The sequence below is a fragment of the Anopheles moucheti genome, chromosome 2, assembly GCF_943734755.1.
Source record: "Anopheles moucheti chromosome 2, idAnoMoucSN_F20_07, whole genome shotgun sequence".
Classification (NCBI taxonomy): Eukaryota; Metazoa; Arthropoda; class Insecta; order Diptera; family Culicidae; genus Anopheles; species Anopheles moucheti.
Window position 1 is genome coordinate 241,856 of NC_069140.1, and position 23,048 is coordinate 264,903.

Below are 23,048 nucleotides of genomic sequence, written 5' to 3' on the forward strand. Positions count from 1 at the left end.
TAGGGACGAAAGATCCTCACGGCACACTTGAGAGGGAAGAAAGGGGTCCCCAGTAATTGTTGGTAAGGACCCGCCGATAGGCGAAAGAGGTGAGAGTCGTGTACCGATTTGCAGGTTTTTTTCCAGAATCCATCGAGTTGGATCACTGAAATTGAAGCCGCGTAATGAGGATTGTTCGTGTGTTCGACCACGTTTTGGATGCTTCCTCTCTCGGAGCTTTCCATCGAGGTTTGGAGATGACGCTATCCCCGGGAGGCAGGACACAACGTACACAATAAAATACACCATCAACTCCTCTGGACCCTGTAACATCAGTCCGTTTGAGGGCTAGGGGGTACTTCTGGGGGTTATTGAGCGACGTTTGCAACATTCGTTATAGTGCCGATCTTTGAGGCTTCTTAGGGTGTGTTTCACTATTCAGCTTTTTTCGTTTTCTCCAGTTGCATCTTTTTTTGGAAACGAAGCAAACCAAAGCTTCCCCTTCTTCAGTTCCTTGTACGATATATACGTTCCAACCCTTGTACCACACAGAAGGAGTCGAGATCAAACCAACGTGATGAACCAATGAACCAATGAAAGGATCGAATTGAAAGTCGTACCCTTTTTCTTCTTCGGTGGTAAGACGGCCACAAAAAAAACGTCAAAATGTTCATTGTCTTGTTTCGATTACTGGTTGAACTCTCGTGAAACTGTATGTGTGTTGTATGATGTTCTGTTTTATATGCTCCGGCATATAAAACATCCGTCGCATTATATCCGGGTTCCACTATTAGTTGTGCTTTCGCGCAATTGATTAATAGTTGTGAAACATAAATATAACATGTATAAAAACACTTCACTTAAAATAACATACTTTTGCTACTACTTGCTTCCAAACGATAGCAGTACTAGTGCCACAAGTTCACTAGTTATAGTTTCACTAGTTGCGGGCTAACATTTTGTCGCTTTTCTAGCATTGAAGTTTCTGAAGCTTTCAGCTAGGTAACTATGATTGGGTAAAAGCCCTCGGCTAAACACGGATATGTGTTCTATTGGTGGGTGTTTTATCTTGCGTGAGCTTTTGTTTGTGTGGTACACGTGTGGTCAGGCGTTCAAATGTGTGTTTATATTCAATAGCATTATCGACATTCTAAAATGTAATGTTGATGCATATTCTGTACAAGCTTCTAAAAATATGCTATTTTAATATTACTTTTACACAGTAAGGCGTTCCTTGTTGATTCTCTTTACTTTAACTTAAACAAAGAATTACAAAAAATCTTACAAATAAATTTATTTATACATTGTACTTATAGTGGAGGATTATATTGTTAAACTTTGACCAAATCTGTTTCAGTATGACGCTAAAAAATATCTTATATATTGAAATCTAATTGTTGGTCAAGGAACACTCCCAACGAATCCAGGAAAGTGAATAAACAAATGTTAATAATTACAAACAAAGGGATAGCTGCTATATGACTTATGTAAAGCTTGTTTATCTATGTTTGTCATAAACATCTTAACCCACTTAGGACATGAGAGAAATAACATTTTATTATTAATTGAAATGATCATAAAAAAATGATTGAAATAATTTATTTGTTATTTATTTGCACAGTAACAGAGATCGTATAACATTATTTGGCACATTGTTTTGTTTCACTAAAGATGGCTTGGTCATATTGCTATTATCGAGCCACGACGTTAGATATAGAAAAAATATTAATAGTCAGTGAAAGCAATGTGGTGCATATTGGTTATCGAATTTAACTAACAATCAATGAAGTATCTATACAGGAAGAAATATACTACATTAAGATGGTATTTTTTATTTTTCAACTTGTATTTGAAATAGTTCAATACTGTAAAGTATCAAAACTTTATACTGGGCCATAAACCTTTCAGAAATGATTACGCTAAAGCACGATAGAGCAACCATTAACAGCAGTTCCTTTTTTCCAAAGAATATCATGTACATTCCTTTTCCGAGCGCAAAATTCACGTAAGCTCTCTTATGCGTCCCTTTACCGGCCTCGTAAACTAAACTTACTCCAGCATCCTGTGGCGTGTTCGGTGGTTGGATAGCTGAAACGAATGGACTTTCCTTTCCACGCCACATATGACCTCTCGCTATCGCCTTGGGGCGCAGCAGTTCGACTCGTTCGTGTCCACTTACACCGCGCTTTCCAAACAGCTTGTCTTCGGGTCTTTCAAAATGCTAGCATTCAGGACACACGGTTCCACTCGAAATTAAAAAAAGGAACGACGAACCCGTGTACGTACGAACTACGTGGCGGTAGCCAGTTGCAGTTTGAGGTCCTATTTTTTCCAAATGGGACACAGTGCAGTGTGGTGCTTGTTTTTTTACCTTCTTTGAGATGTACGAGCAACCATGTCATGGCTTTGTTTTGGGCGTTTTATGCCCCGTACCACCCCGCTCGATATAAGTCGAAGGAGGTGGGCCGGGAAGAAGTGGTGAGAGATCGCAAAAGATGCATTCGAGATTGCAATGCGAGAGAGGAGAAGAATTGCAATTGCTTTTCATCTTCTCCGTGGCCGCGCAGTTGCGCACTTCCACTTCTCCCCCGAATGCCATGCATTCATCACAAAAAGGAACACACCCGTACCAAAAGGAAACTGGTCTTCATGCACCAGGGTGCACCATAATGATCGTTTCGTTTCGCCGAAAACCACCGAAAACAATGCGATCGATTGTTGCGACCGAGGAAGAAAGGGCTTGAAATGTGGATTGGCAAACCGGTCCTAAGTGCCGCTAGTTTCTTATGCTATAAGCTATATGTAGCTTTTTTCAGTAGAGTCTTACTGCAGGACTGCCTCCTCCGTCCTATTGCAGCTAGTTTGGGACTTGTAACGAAAGGATTGCATACAGGCGTACTGCACTGGACGGACGTGTGTAGGTAATTTTCGAGTGGAGCACTACACCTCGATGCACGAATTCGAAGATTAATCATTGCCGCCAACTTGGCCGCCCAGCTTAAAATTTGATGGTTTGACGTCTCGACAACGAGCCGCCACGAAGACATTCCGGCGGAGAAGAGAACTAGCAACGCTAGAGCAACAATCATCAAAACTGGTACGAAATTATACGTTTGTTTTTGCTTGCAGTTTGGTGTCGTTCCGTTACTTGAAAGATGCATTCCCTCAAATGTGTATCGCGTTCAAGGTACACGATTAAGTTGAGCCAAAACGGAAATCATCACTTGCTTTGCCGCATTGTAATGATGATGAAGAAGTCTTGCGCCGTGTCAGCTGCTTGGTTCTTATTGTACTCCAATGGAGCATGCTATTTTTTAAACAATCCAAAGAGTATCTTTAATTAATGAAACGTTTTGAACACGCATAGAGCCCTGTCACGAATGTCAATATCAATATCACGATTAATGGAACTAACAGCGTTTCGCATGAACAATAAATGTGTCTGGTAATATCATGCAGACGACCTATAATAAAGCCTAGAAAAAAATGGAGCTTAATAAAAGCATCCAATTTGCAATGCCACTCTGCAGGGAGCTGCTAACAACGTGTGGCACACAAAAAAATTAAAACCTATTTCGTACCCAATTTAAATGAAACAGTACAACAATCTTTTCTAATGGAAATGGCTGTCAGTTTTGGTATTTGTTAATTGTTGATTAAGCAACAAACATTCAACACAATGCATCTGTAGCACATGTTGCACTAGCAATGCGTTCCAATCCATTCAAAAATCCTTACGAAGCTGTCATTGACAATAAAATCCGGTTCCATGAAAAGGATTCCACTGGAAACTGGTGGAAATGGACCAATGGGATTGTACTACCACCACCGCTAATGCATTATGTTAAAAATATTGGAAGGCAAATCATTGCAAACAAATTGAATGTGAAATATGTTATCAATAATGCACACGCGACTTCAATTTTCAAATTCTACCCATCGATGTTCGTTTGATCGCCATCGTATGTTTTGGGCATGGGTTTTACCATAATTTATTTGCACAAGTTAAAGCGTCAAAAAATTATTTCTACTATGTATGCGCATTATAAAGTGAAAATAAAACTAAGCAATAACTGTATCCAGTGTTAAAAGAAATGAATGTACATACGGCACCAGCTTCAATTATGTATATTTTTTCACGGGAATTAATACGAGGTTTGTCAGTTGTTCAAAATAAGTCAAGCTCACAGTATCGTTTTGTTATTGGAGTAAGATTATAGATGCAACATTGAGTAGACTTTATAATATTCTGCAGTAACTTTTAGAAGTTGATGGCAAAAAGAAACGAAGCACATGTGCCAGTAATTGTTGTTGAAGAAGAATGAAACGTGGAATCTTTGGATCCTTGGCGTACTTAACTATGCATGTAAACTTTCCATATACATTTGAAAATAAATTGAAATATTTCGGTGAACAAATTATTTGAAATCGAAATTTTTGCTCAAAAGATATGCGTTGTTCGTGTGCAGAGCATTTGGAGTACCAAGGATGGTCTTTTGACATTGAGAAGACCTTGGAATCATCATAGAGTTCAATGCGTGAATTTTTTTACTGTGGAATATTGCCAACCCAAGCTTTAGTACTCGTGTTTCATGGATCGAAAGTTTTTAAACAGGACCGACGGGAAGGTTTTATCGTTCGTGTTATGATAGAAAAAGATGTGTAATGAAAAATGATTTCAAAGCTAATGATTTAATGATGATGGAAATGAAATGCACTACTTCAGTAATAATGTACTGTAAATATTGTATATTTTTAAAATCTTTTCTTTAATATTCAAACTAAAACATCAATGCAAAATATCTTAGTCAAGAAATCTATACTTAATGATTCTTCACTTACGTCTACTGTAGCGTAGACACGTACTAAGCGAATTACACCGAATTTGTTAAAGCTAGGCCAAGAGTAGCACATAACATAATCAAAAATAGACTAGCTAATAGGAAATTTATTTAAATCAACGAAAATTTATACGATATAAAATAAAAAACAAAATCATTTTATATAGGGGATAAGATATTGTTGAAAAACGAAGTAGGAAAAAAATTGGATTCTAAATATACAGTAAGACCTTACCTATTTATAAAGGACTGCAAGGAAAACGTAGAAATATACATAGAAAGTAAAGCCAAAAGAGTACATCAGAACAGGGTAAAACAATTTTTTCTATCACTTTTTTATTCATTTTCACACTACAACGGGATTTTGACTTACTTCATTCTTGTAATTAACGAAGTGTTTGAAAACCTCTCCTTTCTTGGTAGTACCAGGGAAAACTAAGTCTTCTCAGTTTTAAGTGTGTATGCTATTAATTGTTTCCAACAACAATTCCTATTCCTACTTCACGAAGAATGCAGTAAATTTGTTTTAGGTAAAATCTAATTAACTAGCTCTATGAAAAAGAGTTATGCGGTTTATTATTTCCAATTCATATTTCCACATCATTGATATTAACGATCTTACCCATTTTACTGGATAATCTCATTATTCTGATTTATGTGAAACGTTACTGCAATTTTATATTTTACAATATTTGAAAATAAAGCCTTACTATAACATAACTATTGATTACTGTTTCATACATTTATTCCAAAGTCAAACTGTTGGCTGTTCTCAAGATGTTGTTTAAACTTAGGTGTGTTATAAAAGTAAATCGAAACGATGCATTATTGGTAGAAAATAAATTAAGAGTTAAATTAATTGGTGGACAAATCGATTAGTCTGATAATCAAACATATTACATAGTTCTGATACATCGAAGCTGGTAGAGCGAATGGCCCTTCTTAGCAAATTCCACATTTATCAGAGTTTGTACGAATATTTTGCAAATTAAAACAAAAAATCTTTACAATCATCAGTTTACCTTTTACCTTTTACTAAAATAATATACCGTCACGTTCTGCAACTGCTTACAGTCGTTTCTTGCACACACAAAAGCGAAAGTGTGACAATTTTGCACACATAGTCAGACGGTGCGTCATTGGAAACAATCCTCCATTTTTTGCACTCTTCATGCGCCCGAACCCGGTCCCGCAATTTGTTGAAAAGATTACAAAATTGCATTTTAGCACAAATTTTTTTTTTTTTTTAAAGATTTAAACAAAAACTGTATTTCAATATAAAATATCTTAGTCTAAAATTCTATACTTAATAATTCCTCACTTATGTCTACATCGGAGTTATGATTAACTGCATTTATGTAATTAATAAATTGTTTGAGAATTGCTCTTTTCTTCGTGGTATCAGGGAAAACTAGTTCTTCCCAGCTTTGAGTTTTTGTACAAATTGATTGTTTGGTTAGATTTAGAAAAATTTCCCATTTTTTTTTCATCATGGGACAAGTTGCGTATTTATGTTCTAGCGATTCTATTTCATTGCATTTTTCACATAGTTCGGAGTTTCTAATTTTCATTTTTTTAAGCGTTTCATTGTTGTGTACCTTTCCGTGAACTAAATAGAAGTAAAGGTTTTTCTGGTTGCTTGTCATATTGCTATTGTGTAGATTACTCCATATTTGCTTCCAATTTTTGGACGGGTATTGTGTACATATTTTCGGTTGTGGTAGTTGTCTTAAATAATGTTCGTAAATGCTCTTACTAGATAATTTTTCTCTAATATTCCTCGGAAGATATGCTGTTTCTTGTATAACGGATTTTATGCAGGGAAGGTTTGAAGCTGAAATATTGGGTGGATTGTCTGTGTTTTGCAATGCAAGCTTGGATATAGTTGTGAATTCTATCGTTTTTGTGTATCTATTTGTCAACAGAGCTTTACTCTTCAGATCTGGCATCTGAAGACCAAGGCCACCTTCTTTAGTTGGTAGCGCTAACGTTTGAGCTGGAATTCTTAGTTTCCCTCTGTCCCAAACAAATCTCATTATTTCTCCCTTAATTTTGCTGATCTGTGAGTTCAGTGGAGAAAACAGTGCGGCAATGTACCATAGCTTGGGTAGAATGTACGTGTTGCAGATTTTGACCTTTTGAAACGAATTCAGAATTCTGTGATTGTGGAGCCATATATGATACGTTATTTTTTTTTGACACTTCATCCCAATTCTTTTTGCCCATTAAACGTACATCATTTATAAACGTTACTCCTAATACTTTTATGTTTTGAGTACTATTGAGCCACGATATTGATATCTTGTTGCGATTTGCTGTGTGTCCTACGTCTAATCCTTTGCATTTAGTTACGTTCAACTTGGCCCCAGCTTCCTCTCCAAATTGTGCGATTAGCTCTTTAATTCTGTGAAGTTTACTTGGTGATGACGATATTACAGAAATATCATCAGCATATACTGTGATGCAGTCTTGCTCTCCAGAGCATATTTTCTCCAATTCTCTTATTAGAGGATTTAGGTAGATCACAAATAGAAGCATAGATATGGGATCCCCTTGTCTTACGGATCTTTGTATAAGAAATGTGTTGGTTAGTGTACCATTTACTAAAATCTTGGATGTTGCTTTATCTCCTATTGTTTTTAATATATGTATTATGTTTTTGTTAATTCCTATTTCGTTCATTGTCTTGTATAGAAAATTTCGATTTACTCTGTCAAAGGCTTGATTCAAATCGAAGGAAATAAGTTTCCCTGTAACCTTTTTTTGTTTCAGTTCAGCTATTTTTTCTTTTAATAATATGATAGCTTGGAAGATATTGTTGTTTTTGTTATGGCATTTTTGAGTAGATGACAACACATTGTGTGTGTCAATTACAGTTTCTATGCGTATTCGTATTATTCTGCTGAAAATTTTATAATCAACATTTAGCAACGTGATGGGTCTGAACGACTTTAATCCTGCAGCTGTTCCGTTCCTTTTTTTAACAAGTACAATTATGCCCTCGAGCAATGTAGAGGGTATTTTGCAATGCATAATATCATTCATGACCAAATTTAACTCACGATGTATGATGTTAAAACACGATTGATAGAACTCAATTGGAATTCCGTCGCAGCCTGGTGTTCGGCCTTTGGCTGATAGTTTGATCGCTGACCAAATTTCTGCTGTCGTTATTTCTTCATGCATACTATTATTGTTCTCACAGCTTGTAGGAATTGCCCTATTTGATGAGAATGTGTATTGGCTCTCATGTCGATCTTCTTTATATAAATTTTCAAAATAATCAGTGATGTAGGTTTTCATTTCATCTGATTCGTTGATAGTATTTCCATCTTCTGTAACTAACTCTACTACACTGTTGGCTTTTCTTTTGTTTCTTGCTTTTATATGGAATGTAGATATCTCTTCATCCTGTTCCCTGCTTTCGTTGATTCTAAATTCATTTGCCATAAAGTTTCGTTGCAATGTAAGTATTTTAGCTTTTAACTGATTGATCTTAACGATTTCTTCGGGACTGCCAAAATAATTATCGTAGGATTGTTTTAACTGATAGTATAGTCGATCATGTGAGTGCCTAAATTGTTTGATGTTTTCATTACTTTTCCATTTGAAAAATGTTATTATTTTGGGTTTGGCTAGTGACACCCACCAATCTATCCAGCTTGAGTAATTTTTTTTTAGTCTTGTTAGATATCTCCAACGTGTTTCAAATTCCGTAATGTTTTTTTGGCTCAGTACATTTTTCCGTATCGTCCAATATATCTTCCTTGGAGTAAGTACTATGGATATAGGTAAAATTATTCGCATACTATGTGCTTTATGGTCAGAAAAGGCGTTTACGTGATATGCTACAGTTCGAATACCTTGTTGAAGATTTTCGGACACGTATATTCTATCCAATCTCGAAGCCGCGTTTGATGTTATATAGGAAAACTCCACATCGTTTCTATGTATTGTCTCCCATGCATCTTTCACATGCATAGATTGTACTAAATTTTTAAGAGAGTGACAAATTGCACTGTTTGAGGTTGCATCTTTTTGTTTTATAACCGCGTTAAAATCTCCTGCCATAATAACGTTTTGTTGGCTGTTTCTTAGATAATAGGGAATCGTACTATTGAAGAATTTATTTCTGTGTTTCAAATTTTGCGATCCTGAAGGAGCATAAATATTGCACAAAGTAATTTTGTCCTGTAAATCACATTTAATTAGCCTTGTGTCCAAACTTCGCTCTATGTTTGTTATTTTTAGATTTTCTCTGAATGCTATTGCTGTACCTCTTTTTGTATAATCTATGTTTGATATTATATCATATCCTTTCAACGTCATGTCACTGTCAGCAACTTCCTGCATGCAAATTATATCCGCATCTAGGGATTTCATTAGGGATTGAAAACTGTTCAATTTAGCTTGGTTTTGAATCGTATTCAGATTCACTGTAATCACATTTAACGACGCCATTTTTAAATCGACTTTTTCCTCTCTTGCTTCGGTTTCCCCGTTGTTCTAGGACGGCCGCGACCACGTCCTACCATTTCCGCTTGCTCTTTGACTTCGGATTCACTATCGTCACTGGTTGCCCTTTTGTAAGGATTTTGCTTTTTTCTAGGTAGGACAGAAGTCCAACCCTGATCACTAGTTTTTTCGGCTTGCCTCTTTAGAGAAGATGATCGAGAACTGCATAACACGCTGCTACTAGATGATTGTGAGCGTTTTTGTGTGGGAGCCGGGGAATGGCCTTGGCTAGTAGCTCTGACATTAGCCTGCTGGATTGTGTTTGGCTGCTGTGTCTGCTTGGGTGCGTGTTTTGGCGTGTCTCCTTCTGGGCTCAGCGCCGACTCTCTCTCGTTTACTACTGCTGCATATGACAAAAGTCTCTCTTGGACACTTGTTTTCTGCACACTTAACTTTCTGTTTTGCGTGCAGTTCATGCCGAAATGAACAGCAAGCTCACAGTGTCGGCATGTGGGTTTTTGTCCCGTGTATGTAAGGAGCGTTCGCTCTCCGCCAATAGAGATGTATGACGGTATTGGTTTTGTCAGGATCATTGTCACATAGCGGTATCCGTCCGGTATGCCTTCGCACGGATACTGGCTGCCCCATATTCCTTCACGGATTGCCTGAACTTCTCCGTATCCCGTAAGATGCTTTTTTATTACATTGTCGCTAGTATCGGCCGACAGATCGTGTATTTTGATAACAACGGAACCGTCGTTCATTTTGATCGGAATCGGGACTTCTTTCCCGTTAACGGTGATGGCATGCTTTCCGTCGTTCGTATCGACGATTTGATGCGCACGGTTCTCGTCCTTCACTTGGAGGATTGCCACATGCGAAGATTTCAGCTGGATGCGCACCACCTCTGATTTCTCCACACCGAGTTTTTCCATTACAAATGTAACGGCTTCCAAGTGCGGGACCTTCCTTGGCACTTTAGAGAAGTCCACTCTCACTGTACTTCTCGCTGATGCCATTGCGTTTAGTTGTATTCCCGAGAGATAAATTGATACGTCTGCTCTGATCAAGCTCTCATTACGCACTGGTGAAACGTTACTGCAATTTTATATTTTACAATATTTGAAAATAAAGCCTTACTATAACATAACTATTGATTACTGTTTCATACATTTATTCCAAAGTCAAACTGTTGGCTGTTCTCAAGATGTTGTTTAAACTTAGGTGTGTTATAAAAGTAAATCGAAACGATGCATTATTGGTAGAAAATAAATTAAGAGTTAAATTAATTGGTGGACAAATCGATTAGTCTGATAATCAAACATATTACATAGTTCTGATACATCGAAGCTGGTAGAGCGAATGGCCCTTCTTAGCAAATTCCACATTTATCAGAGTTTGTACGAATATTTTGCAAATTAAAACAAAAAATCTTTACAATCATCAGTTTACCTTTTACCTTTTACTAAAATAATATACCGTCACGTTCTGCAACTGCTTACAGTCGTTTCTTGCACACACAAAAGCGAAAGTGTGACAATTTTGCACACATAGTCAGACGGTGCGTCATTGGAAACAATCCTCCATTTTTTGCACTCTTCATGCGCCCGAACCCGGTCCCGCAATTTGTTGAAAAGATTACAAAATTGCATTTTAGCACAAATGGGTTTGAATCATATAGCCTTTGTTGTATGCTCTTCCCGCAAAGTAGGTCATTCGACAAATTAGACAGCTTTCGTACAATCATCATCGGTTTGTTTGGGGGTTTACGTTTTCTTTTTTCTCACGGCGTTATTCAACGGTCTAGACGTGTTTGGAATAGCTGATCGTTTTAATGCGTCGTGTGCTTTTGAAAGAGACATCTTTCCGGTTCGAATCGAACAGCTATTTTGGGGATAAATAATGTTCGTTAGGTTGTTGTTTTGGAATACGGACTACAGAAACTAATAATTATTAGACAAAACAGACATTTTTTAAAGTTATATTATTTTTTTAAATTCATAATGGAGCGTTCAGCGACTTAAAATTTTTGCGTACAAATAGTCGATCACTCTGTTAATGTTATTTGAAACTTCTTCTGTTTAAGGCCAAAACTAACCACCAACATTCACAGTTAGCCACATTCAACTATCCAGTTTCTCTTCTCACAGTCACGTATGACGATATAAGAGGTAGGTAATATGTGTAAAAAATACATATAGTTTCAATGCTAGCATACGCTTCTGACATTTTGGTGCTAATCTAAGAAGATGGCAATCTAAGCCGTTTTCGAGAGGAAGTTAATGTCAGAGATTTTGGCTCTACATCTGTGGAACGACAATGTATTGCAATGATCTCAATGTTGGTGCCGTGAATTACACGACCAGCCTCTAGTGAGCTGATCTGGTCATGAGAACACCATCTGACGACTCAGCTCGTGAAGGAGTTTAAGCGTCCTTGGACATCAACAAATGGTGTGTGGTAGGATCAAACTGATATGAAGTGATGGCATTGTTGCGTCACTAAGAAGGGCTGATATTAGATGACTGCTCTCGGTCATGATTAAGTCACCATATTTCAGGTCACCATATATTTTTTTCTTCTTTACCGACACAACAACTTCAAGAGATCTAAGTCTATCAATTCTGGCTTTCTTTGGCTTTATTTACCCGTCGCTGGATAGTCAAATCCTGCGTACGGAAATTAGTCCGGGGATTTTAGACTGGTTCTGTCGCGCGAAGGCCGGCGCCGCTTTTAATTACCGCCGGGTCGCTCATGCATATTTTATCAATCTGTTATTAAATATGTTTAAAATCTATCTAGCTATCTCTTCATACTGCAGTAAACTAAGGACGACTCAACGTCATAGGTGCCGATAAGAAACAGGAGCCTATTACTGATGATCTTTAGTGTGAAAGCTATTGAATTTTTTGCAAAACCTGTGAAAAAGAAATAATTGTTTGTGTACCAAATCAATTTGATCTTCCTGTTTCAAATGTACTTGGGTCATTTATAAGAAGTATTTCGATTCATACATCACGACCAGATGAACAATTAAAAATGGCGCAAGAAAGAAAAAGACGAAAGAAAGACGTGTCCATATCTACTACTTTTAAGTGAAATTCAACCCTAAAACAAACGAATGCCAGACACACACATGCGGTTAGAAATAGAGGAATAGTATCATGCAAGCTCTGGCATCCATGTAGCATATAACAATAACTTTCATGCAATCTGACAGGCATCTAATAGCATCGCGTAAATTAATAGCATAAATTAATTTACGAATTGGAACTAATTAGCTCCAACACCCATATGAGAAGTTCTGCAGAATTTTAAGGGATTGATATCAAACTTTTGCAAAACAGTATACCAATAATATTTACTTCAGAAATGTTATATACGAATAACCACTCCAATTGCTTTTGAAGAGCATTGGAAACAGTGATAAGACTGGAGATTAACACGACGACGACGTCTCAATCTTCTTTTGCAAGATTTTGCTTAAGCATTTACTTGCGGATAGTCGGCAAAGCAAAAAAAATCAACAACCAGAAATTCGTATCAACGCACATTCCCCGCTGATCTGTTTCACATGCACAAGCCGCGATAATAATAATTCATTTGAAAGAAAATAATCCCCACAGCACATCCAAACCGATCGATCGTGGCTACGGTGCCAATGGATATCAAAAAATGGCAAATACTGTCAATTACAGCGAAACTGTTTTGTGGATGGTTATGCTTTGTTTAAACGTTGTGCCAAACCGCTCTCCAATGTCAATTGCCATTGCCAGGGTCACATTGTACGTTTTGGTTATAAATATTTTACATTCTATTTTTTTCATATTATGTGCAAACATTTCAGCTTATTACAATCCAGAATCGAGAAATAGAGATTTTGTGGAATGGAAAAAAACCCGGGTTCAATTGGTTGTCGGCTATGAGATGGTATTACATTTCCTGTATTTATATTGAGCTATTTTGTTGGCAAGGAGGAAATGCCTTGTATTAATTGCATAAAATTTACACAAGCGGTGTTGAGAATACGGCAAGAGCCGTCATATTGGAATCATAAATAAATAAAATATTTATGTTGCATAGCCTGTCACTATTATAGTAAATTCAGATTTTAAAATGATGTTGCTGATTAAATTTCAAAGCTTTTCGAAGTAATTTATACTGGACAAAAAAGGACATTCAAATGTTCTGACACAGAACAGAAGGACAATGTTTGGTACTCCTGAGCATATATACACCAAGCTAGGGCGGTGCACCTAGTGGACAATAGTTGAAAATAATTATTTACACAAAACTACTATTTACTACCCGAAATTGTCGCACGCCGAATTCCCGCATTTGCACGCACACTGCACCGCCATTTATTGAACGATGGTTGGACCGGACATATGCGTGACGCGATTTTTATTTTGCATATCAACAGCCGCATATCCATCCTGATCCATCCATACTCGTGCGCCCGAGAATCCTTTGGGCCACCACTGGGTTCCGGGCCACCGTCCTATGAATCTCGCACTCGAAATGAAGCGGGAAGCGAGAGGATGCCTGCCAACGCACACAGAACAACGAGGGAAGCTCTGCATAAGTGCATAATTATTTTGCTTTTGTTGTTTCCGTGATAATTAATTCTTATTATTTTACTGCACATTTTCGATTGGTTCTCATCAGACATTTTTGTTTTCGTTTTTGTTAATTTTTGTTGCGTGCATACATACGTGCGTGTGTGTTTGTGGGTGTGGTGTTTTTTGGGACTCATTCGCCAGTTTTGGGGCTTCCGCGAATGCTAGGATATAATAATGTGTGGCCCCTGTTGTGCATGGGAGAGGTAGTTGTGGTACCCATCCAGGCCAACCAACCGGGCGTAGATTATGTTTGGTTAGTCCGAGCAAATACTTTATATGTTTTATTGCACTCACATATAACCGGGCATGACACGCAGATGCGGTGCACAGGCCCGGTCACACCTCGCCCTAGAAACGGGGTGAACACAGAATAGGGCCAGCCGGAAGGTTGGCGAATTTGTGACGGAGTCGGTGGAAATATCAGTACATGCCATCGTCAAAAAAGGTATTGTATTTTTTGGCTGTTTTGCTCGATTTTTGGGATGTTCTACTGCTTTTTTTTCGTAAACCTACCATGTAGGATGGTTTTTACATAATGTTTAACCACAAACTACTTATATAATACATTCCGTTCTAGTCGATAAAAAATAAAATGCCTGCAGGCGAGGGGAAGGTTTTTGAGATTGGTCGCGGGAGCACACGATAATTAATTGCACGTAAGGGTAGCGCAACATGCATTAAATTTTAAAATATACTAATAAGACAAAAGAACCCACGGAAACGGTATGGACACGATTGCAAAAGAGACCACTGCACTGATGCATTGGGTGTTGTATTTCAATCTTTCAAAAAGCAGTTTTAAAGGACACTTTAAACAAAAAAGTATTATCCACAACTAACATTAGTCACAACAGTATTACTTAAAACTTCTAAAAGAAAAAACCTAATGACTTGAAATAAAATTTAGTTGTGTCCGCATTCAAAACTTTAATAATTGGCATGAAATGTCCAAGGAAACAATTGGACGCTTGTGAAGAAAAGAAAGTTGACTATTGCGAGCATTGACTCACCTTTAGACTCTAACACTACTCACCTTGAGAATAATACCAGCATCAAGCTGATCCGTATGACCCGTGAACCACACGATAATATTGATCGCATTTTTGTCAACGATCACAGGACGCACAGTAGATGTCTAATCAACACGGGTGCGGAGATTGCGGTCATACCACCAACCTACAGCGAAAGGATGAACCCCACGCCGGCACGCAAACTTTTTGCTGCAAATGGTAGCCAGATCGCTACTTATGGCACTAAATATATCACTCATTCACTAAATATATTTCTCCCGACAAAAAGCAGTTCGTTGCTCTCTCCGAACGCAAACACCAACTATTATCGAACACGACGCATAATGCACCACAAATCACGCAACACACTCAGCACCAGCTCACTTTTTAACTTAAGCACTACTCAGCATGAGAATAATACCAGCATCAAGCTGATCTGTATGACCCATGAACCGAACAATAATATTGATCGCATTTTTGTCAACGATCACGGGACGCACAGTAGATGCCTAATCAACACGGGTGCGGAGATTTCGGTCATACCACCAACCTACAGCGAAAGGATGAACCCCACGCCGGCACGAAAACTATTTGCTGCAAATGGCAGCCAGATCGCTACTTATGGCACTAAATATATCACTCACTCACTAAATATATTACTCCCGACAAAAAGCAGTTCGTTGCTCTCTCCGAACGCAAACACCAACTATTATCGAACACGACGCATAATGCACCACAAATCACGCAACACACTCAGCACCAGCTCAATTTTTAACTTAAGCACTACTCAGCATGAGAATAATACCAGCATCAAGCTGATCCGTATGACCCATGAACCGCACGATGATATTGATCGCATTTTTGTCAACGATCACAGGACGCACAGTAGATGCCTAATCAACACGGGTGCGGAGATTTCGGTCATACCACCAACCTACAGCGAAAGGATGATATATATCACTCACTCACTAAATATATTTCTCCCGACAAAAAGCAGTTCGTTGCTCTCTCCGAACGCAAACACCAACTATTATCGAACACGACGCATAATGCACCACAAATCACGCAACACACTCAGCACCAGCTCAATTTTTAACTTAAGCACTACTCAGCATGAGAATAATACCAGCATCAAGCTGATTCGTATGACCCATGAACCGCACGATGATATTGATCGCATTTTTGTCAACGATCACAGGACGCACAGTAGATGCCTAATCAACACGGGTGCGGAGATTTCGGTCATACCACCAACCTACAGCGAAAGGATGAACCCCACGCCGGCACGCAAACTATTTGCTGCAAATGGTAGCCAGATCGCTACTTATGGCACTAAATATATCACTCTCGATATAGGATTGAACCAACAGTTTACCTGGCCTTTTACTATTGCCGATGTTGATTCGCACATAATAGGAGCAGACTTTCTAAAACACTTCGACATGCTCGTAGATGTTAAACGCGTTACACATCAAATCTTAACGAAAGGGCCACCCATTTTTTGCCAACCACGCAGAATACCAATCGATTAGTTGAAAGAAGCCCAAGCGGAATGTTGGTACGATTTGCTAACCACGCGGAGTGAAAAACAACCGAGATGTCAGTTGTTGAAAACAACGTCTTGTCAGGAGCCGGACGAAACAGTTGTCACCTAGTGTTGCTGAATATAGCGACATTGTTTAGGGGACCACACACTAGGTTCGGCAAAAGGATCATCGATCGACGCTCGGTTAGCGATCGGATTGGCTGGATCGATTTGATGCCCTAATGAGGAGATTCCTACCAAAAGCGTGATCCAAGGCAAGGATAGTACTGGAAGGATAGGAACTGTGGATGCAAAAGGGTCTTGAAAGGCGAAGCAAGTGATAAAGTGCAAATAATGCCTGATAAAGGATCTAAGCGCACTGGATTGCAAGCTGCCAACAGGCCACCCAGTACCAAAGCCACTTCGTCTTCATCGAAAGCGTCCGCGCGAAGGGCGCTTGAACGGCTTGCTAGGACGCAGGAGCTTGAAAAAAAATTGCCCAGGAGGAATTTGAAATGATGATGGCCAAAATGGAATTGGAGCAGGAAAAGCTTCGCATCGGTTTAGAGGAGCAGATGGAGCATGGTTCCGAAGGATCATGTATTACTTCTCACCCGTAAACGGCGAAATGGGTGCAAACCCAACAATGTGTTGCAATTACAAGGAGTGTGCATTCAATGTCTTAACCAGTCTAGGCAAAACGACCAATTACCCACCGTCCAACGTCGACTGTGTGAACATGGAAAACAGCAACTAGTCCCCGGTATGGCATACGATCCGGTGGGAGATGCATTCAAGTTTACGGCCAACTGGCGAGTCGAGCTGGTCCCATAAATTTTCAAAAACAAACGATCAACAAAACAAATGGCACTTTGAATCACAATCATTTGGCATCATAATCATAATAATCATTTACGATCCATTAGGATTGCTTGCTCTAGCCCTCATACATGGTCGTATCATTATGCAACACCTTTGGTGTGCTAACTTGGTTTGGGATTCGGAAATGGATGACGCAAATTTCTTGAAATGGCAACGATCGATAGACCTTCTACCGATAATCCACCACCTGGAGATACCAAAATGCTACCTTGGCGATGCAAACCCATCGTTCCCTACAACTGCACGTGTTTACAGATGCAAGCGAACTGGGGTACGAATGCGCAGCTTACTTTCGAATAGTACAGAATGGACTCGTGCATTGTTCTTTAACTATGGCACGGTGTAAAGTTGCCTCACTAAACCATCGCACCATCCCGAAAATAGAATTACAAGGAGCCCTTTTGGGTGTGAGACTGATGAATACAGTATGCGACAACAACACCATCCCGATAAACGAGAAATTCATCCACACCGATTCAGAAGTAGTGCTGTCTTGGATAAAGTCGCCTCCTAGAGAATTTAAGCAGTTTGTGGCTTGTCGAGTTGGAGAGATATTTTCCCTGGGCGAACCGGAAATGTGGAGGTATGTACCCACAAAAGAAAACCCTGCCGACTGTTTAACCAAGTGGAGCAAAGATACTCAACTATATATCCAAAGTAGATGGTACAAGGGTCCATCCATTTCATATCTTGTTCCCGAAGACTGGCCGAAGCAAAAACCAATCAAACAAACATTGGAAGAACGCAGAACAGTACTCACACACCACGTTTAAGACGAAACTCCAATCCAAATGGAAAATAGCGCTCCGAACGGTAGCTTCATTGTACCGATTCGCAAACAATTGCCGTCTAAAGAGCAAAGGGTTACCCATCGAAACGCTAAAGGCTACCAAGCAACAGGGTAAACTAATCAAACGATCGATCAATTCGACTCAAATTCCCATGAACAGTGAGGAATATCGCAAGGCTCATATTTTTGCTTAGTATGGCCCAACAATAATGCTACAGAAGCGAACTAACAACTCTGTGTGACGAAAACGACACTAAGAGACGTATTGCAAAGAGAAGTTCACTACACAATTTGTTCCCATTACTGGACAAAAACGGACTGCTGCGAGTTGATGGGCGAACTGCTAACGCTGACCATGTCAGTTACGACGCTCGCTATCCAGTGATATTACCGAACCCGCATCCGGTAACAAATCTGATTGTAGACAGCTACCATTGGGCATGTAAACCGTGAAGCCGTCGTAAACGAGATTTGTCAACGATATTTCATAGCTTATCTAAGAGTGTTGGTTGATAGAAGGACGAGGAACTGCCAACACTGCAAGGTAAATAAGTGTAAGTAATATTATCCTAGAATGGCACCATTGCTGGCGGAACGACGTAGCGCGCAAACTCACCCGTTTAGCCACGTAGACGTAGATTATCTGGGTCCACTGGATGTAGTGAATGGTAGACGAAAGGAGAAAAGATATGTAGCAGTATTCACATGTCTGGTCACATATTTTCTGACAATGGCACTAAATTTGTACGAGCTAGTAACGAGCTAAAACGAGAACTTGCTGCCACGACCCACAACGCTGCGGACACCGTTACCAACGCCCGCACCACATGGGCCATTAACCCATCAGCACCACACATAAGTGGTGCATGGGAAAGAATGGTAAGAAGCGCCAAGGAAGCGTTGAAGGCGCTTGATGACGGACGGAGCTTAAACGATGAGACTTTGCTTACGGTTCTAGCTACGGTTCTTGATCAATTCGCGTCCATTATGTTATATGCCACTCACCTCGGGAACTGAAGAAGCACTCTCTCCAAACCATTTTCTTCTAGGAAGTTCTTCCGGAACAAAAACACTTCTGGCACCCTGTCCGGATATGGTACAAGCACTCCGAAGTAGCTACAAGAGCATAGTAGAAGAAGTGCATAAAGGAAGGGATGGTCGTATACGGGAAGCTGTAGTGCGCACAGCTACGGGTTAAACTATGAAAAGGACAGTAGTAAATCTCGCGGTACAGAAAATCGAAATAGAATAACGGGAAATAATGCGATAGTAGACAGCAAGGTACACAAATCATGCTATTAAGAATCAAATTCTCGCGAATTATAGAATTTACGGGATCGAGTGTTGGCACGATTTGCTAACCACGCGGAGTGAAAAACAACCGAGATGTCAGTTGTTGTAAACAACGTCTTGTCAGGAGCCGGACGAAACAGTTGTCACCTAGTGTTGCTGAATATAGCGACATTGTTTAGGGGACCACACACTAGGTGGCACTAGGAGTAGAAGTAGGTTCGGCAAAAGGATCATCGATCGACGCTCGGTTAGCGAGCGGCTGGATCGATTTGATGCCCTAATAAGGAGATTCCAACCAAAAACGTGATCCAAGGCAAGGATAGTACGAAGGAAGCAGGTTATGCGTTGCGTAGCGATTCAGTAGCAGAAGAAAACACCGATAGAGTAGGACCAATTTTAAAGCGCCGGCAGCATAACATTATAGAATCAACGAGAATAAAGTGTTCGGAAATTAACGAGAAGTTGCACTTTCGGAAAACCAACTCAAGTGAATAGTAGTTTTTTACGCACGGAATTTAAATTTACGATTTAACAAGGAATTTGTCAGCGATAACCACTCCATTCGGTCTGTCCGAGTTTCGTTACATGACGTTCGGATTAAGAAATGCCAGGCAAACTCTACAAAGACATCTCCATTCTATTTTTCGCGATCTTCCGTGCGCTTTGCCGTATATCGATGACCTATGCATAGCTTCGTCGAATGAAGCAGAACACCTGAAATATCTACGAACGGTTTTTCAACGCTTGAGAGAAAACTGTTTGACCTGTAGAAAAGTGCCAAATAGGTAAATCTTCAGTAATTTTTCTCGGTCACACGATCACTCCAAATGGTATTAAACCAAATCCAGAAAAAATCAAAGCGATTCTCGATTTTCCACGTCCCAAGGTTGCAAAAGAGTTAAAAACATTGATTGGAACGATACATTTCTATCGGCGTTTCATTCCACATGTAGCCAGTAACTTTTGCGACAAATGATTCATGGTAACGTTAAGAATGACCACACACTGCTAAAATGGGAAACATCACCACATCACCGAAACTGCCTTTTAGAAATATAAGGAAGATTTAGCTAATGCGACACTCCTTGTACACCTCAAGCAAATGTGTGTTTGATGCATGTGACCGCATCAAATATAGCAGTTAGGGGAGCACTACACCAAGTAACTAACCATGGCCTCGAACCTATGGCATTTTTTACAAAAAAGTTGACACCAACGATGCAGAAGGATCTTCTTGAAGCACGTGCTTTTTTTGTATTTACACCGATTATAAGCCACTCGTAACAGCTTTCCTCCAACGACCCGAACGAGTCAACCGTACACAACAGCGTCGATTATGTTTTTCGTTATTCGTCACATTCCAGGGAAAGGGAACAATGTTGCTGATGCTAAGCCGGATAGAATCCATCATTTCCGAACCAATCGACTACATCCAAATGGCGGAGATGCAACGAACGGACGCTGAAATCGCCGAGTTTATCCAACAACCTCCCGCAGGCACCACGATTCATCTAAAACCTTTCATACTTCCATCGAAACAAAGCACATTGTATTGTGATGTGTCAACTCCTGAGATTCGTCCTTTTGTCCCGAAAACACTCCGTAAGCAAATCATCGCCAAAATGCACAACATTTCGCACCTCGGCGTCAGTGGTACAACACATTTCAAGGTACAGTGGTACAACAGTGGTACAACACATGTGGTTAGTAAGCGGTTTGTTTGGCCATCCATTAGCAAAGACTGCAGGAACTTCGTCACCACCTGCATTCAGTGCCAAAGAAACTAAGTAACCAGGCAAACCTCATCAAACCGGAACAGATTATCGTACCATCGAATCGTTTTCATCACGTACACATGGACATGATTGGACCTCTACCTCCTTCGGAAGGCAATGTATATGCCCTTACAATAATCGAAAAATTTACCAGATGGATAGAGGTTATGCCACTACCCAACATGACAGCAGAGACAGTATCCCGAGCATTCATCGCAACCTGGATTGCGAGATTTGGAGTACCAGCCAATATCACCACCGGTATTGTTAGGGATGCACTCCACGATTAAGGACGACCTCGAAGCAACGGTAGCCGAGCTGACGTACGACACCAACTTGCGTTTGCCTGCAGAATTTTTTGAGAATACCAGTACAGTCCCTAACCTAACACCCGAGTTTTTTTTTCGAATCATAGAGCTATCATGACAAGATTTAAACCCATCCAAACATCAAATCATGACACTAACAGAAAAACCTTTGTAAACTCTAATCTGCAGTTTTATAGCCACGTATTTGTACGCATAGACAACGTTAGACCGTCCCTCACGCCACCTTACGACGGTCCATACAAAGTATGTAAAAAAGGAAAAATAGACTTACACAGTAGAAATTAAGGGCAGGAAAACGGCAATCTCGATTGATCGCCTAAAACCAGCATTTTTGAGTAAATTCACCAATCCAAAATACTCAAGTAACGACAAACATTCTGATCAAAAAGATATAACTCCCTGACAGCCGTCGTACCAAACCCGTTATGGTAGGAATATTTTTCGTCCTCGAAAAAATTAAAGAAAGGAGGATGTGGTGTAGCGGCTCACTCCATACATGGCCATATGCATATAGTATGCAAGCATAGATTAGAAACGCTCAACCCGCGAGCATTCCACCCATTCGAAAAGGTACTTTCGCTGCACGGATCTTCGAAAGCCCTATGGAGTAATTGAAGTAGAAGCAAAACAAGACACCTTAAGGTCTTGATCCGTCTCCACGACAACCTGGTGAAGGTTTATTAGCATTAACAACGTTTGCTGTTTGAGCTGATACATCTACATTGTGGACATATTGCCTCCAGCAGTTGCACGATTTAAAAAAAAAGCATACAACACGGTTAGTGCTGCGTAACCCAATCCTATCGCAGTGCATATTCATACGAATGAAAATGGACCATTGACAACGGAAGACCAGCGTCTAGTGACAGACATTCGGACACTCTAGACACTGTTATTCCCTGAGACATTCCTTCAAATCACACCTCTGCGGCCTTTTGATTCACTTTCTTCACCAATTTCATTTGCTGTACCATTTTTCGGTAAAATAATGATTGCATTCTTCTATCATGATCACTTTTTTATTTTCTTCATAATTATTATTTTATGTTACGAGTAAAATAATCATGTAAAGAATTTACTGTGCTATTTATAACTTCGAGTTGATTAATTTATATATTTTTTTAAATTTGATTCTACTGGCGCTACAGCCTTACAAGGACTACGAAGTGTCGATAGCATTTCTAACTCGCATTGACTTTATCTACCTAGCGAGCTTGGTTTAATTATCACAAATTATCATATACGTGTACATCACACACTACACCGCACTGCACGTGCACAAGCAATACCCTGACGAGAAAACTTTATCGAAACATTTTACACCGCCTCGTGATCGGGCGATCAATCAAAACCGGCTACAGCATCGAACACGCAACAGTATTTCCGTTCAACATGTTCGCTTTTGCTGTGCCGTGATTCATATCGAGACTGCATTGACCCATTAATATTTAAAAAGAAGCAGCACACACAACAACGTAACAATAATCTTCGCCAAACCGGTCAAAACCGTAACCTGCTGCTGATTCGGGCAGCAAAACGATAGCAGA

At 39.6% G+C, this 23,048-nt stretch overlaps 1 protein-coding gene across 4 annotated transcripts in view; it reads right to left on the reverse strand.

Annotated features, from left to right (window-relative positions):
- LOC128297942 (broad-complex core protein) overlaps window positions 1-19,175 on the reverse strand; it is a 138,355-nt gene extending 119,180 nt beyond the window's left edge. For 3 of the 4 annotated variants that reach the window (XM_053033662.1, XM_053033660.1, XM_053033658.1), the window contains exon 1: window positions 14,931-15,985. The gene's annotated coding sequence lies outside the window, so the exon portion shown is untranslated. Of the gene's footprint in view, window positions 1-14,930; window positions 15,986-19,109 lie in introns of those variants that run through there. The other variant, XM_053033661.1, reaches the window with a different exon arrangement.
- Window positions 19,176-23,048: the final 3,873 nt, after the last annotated feature.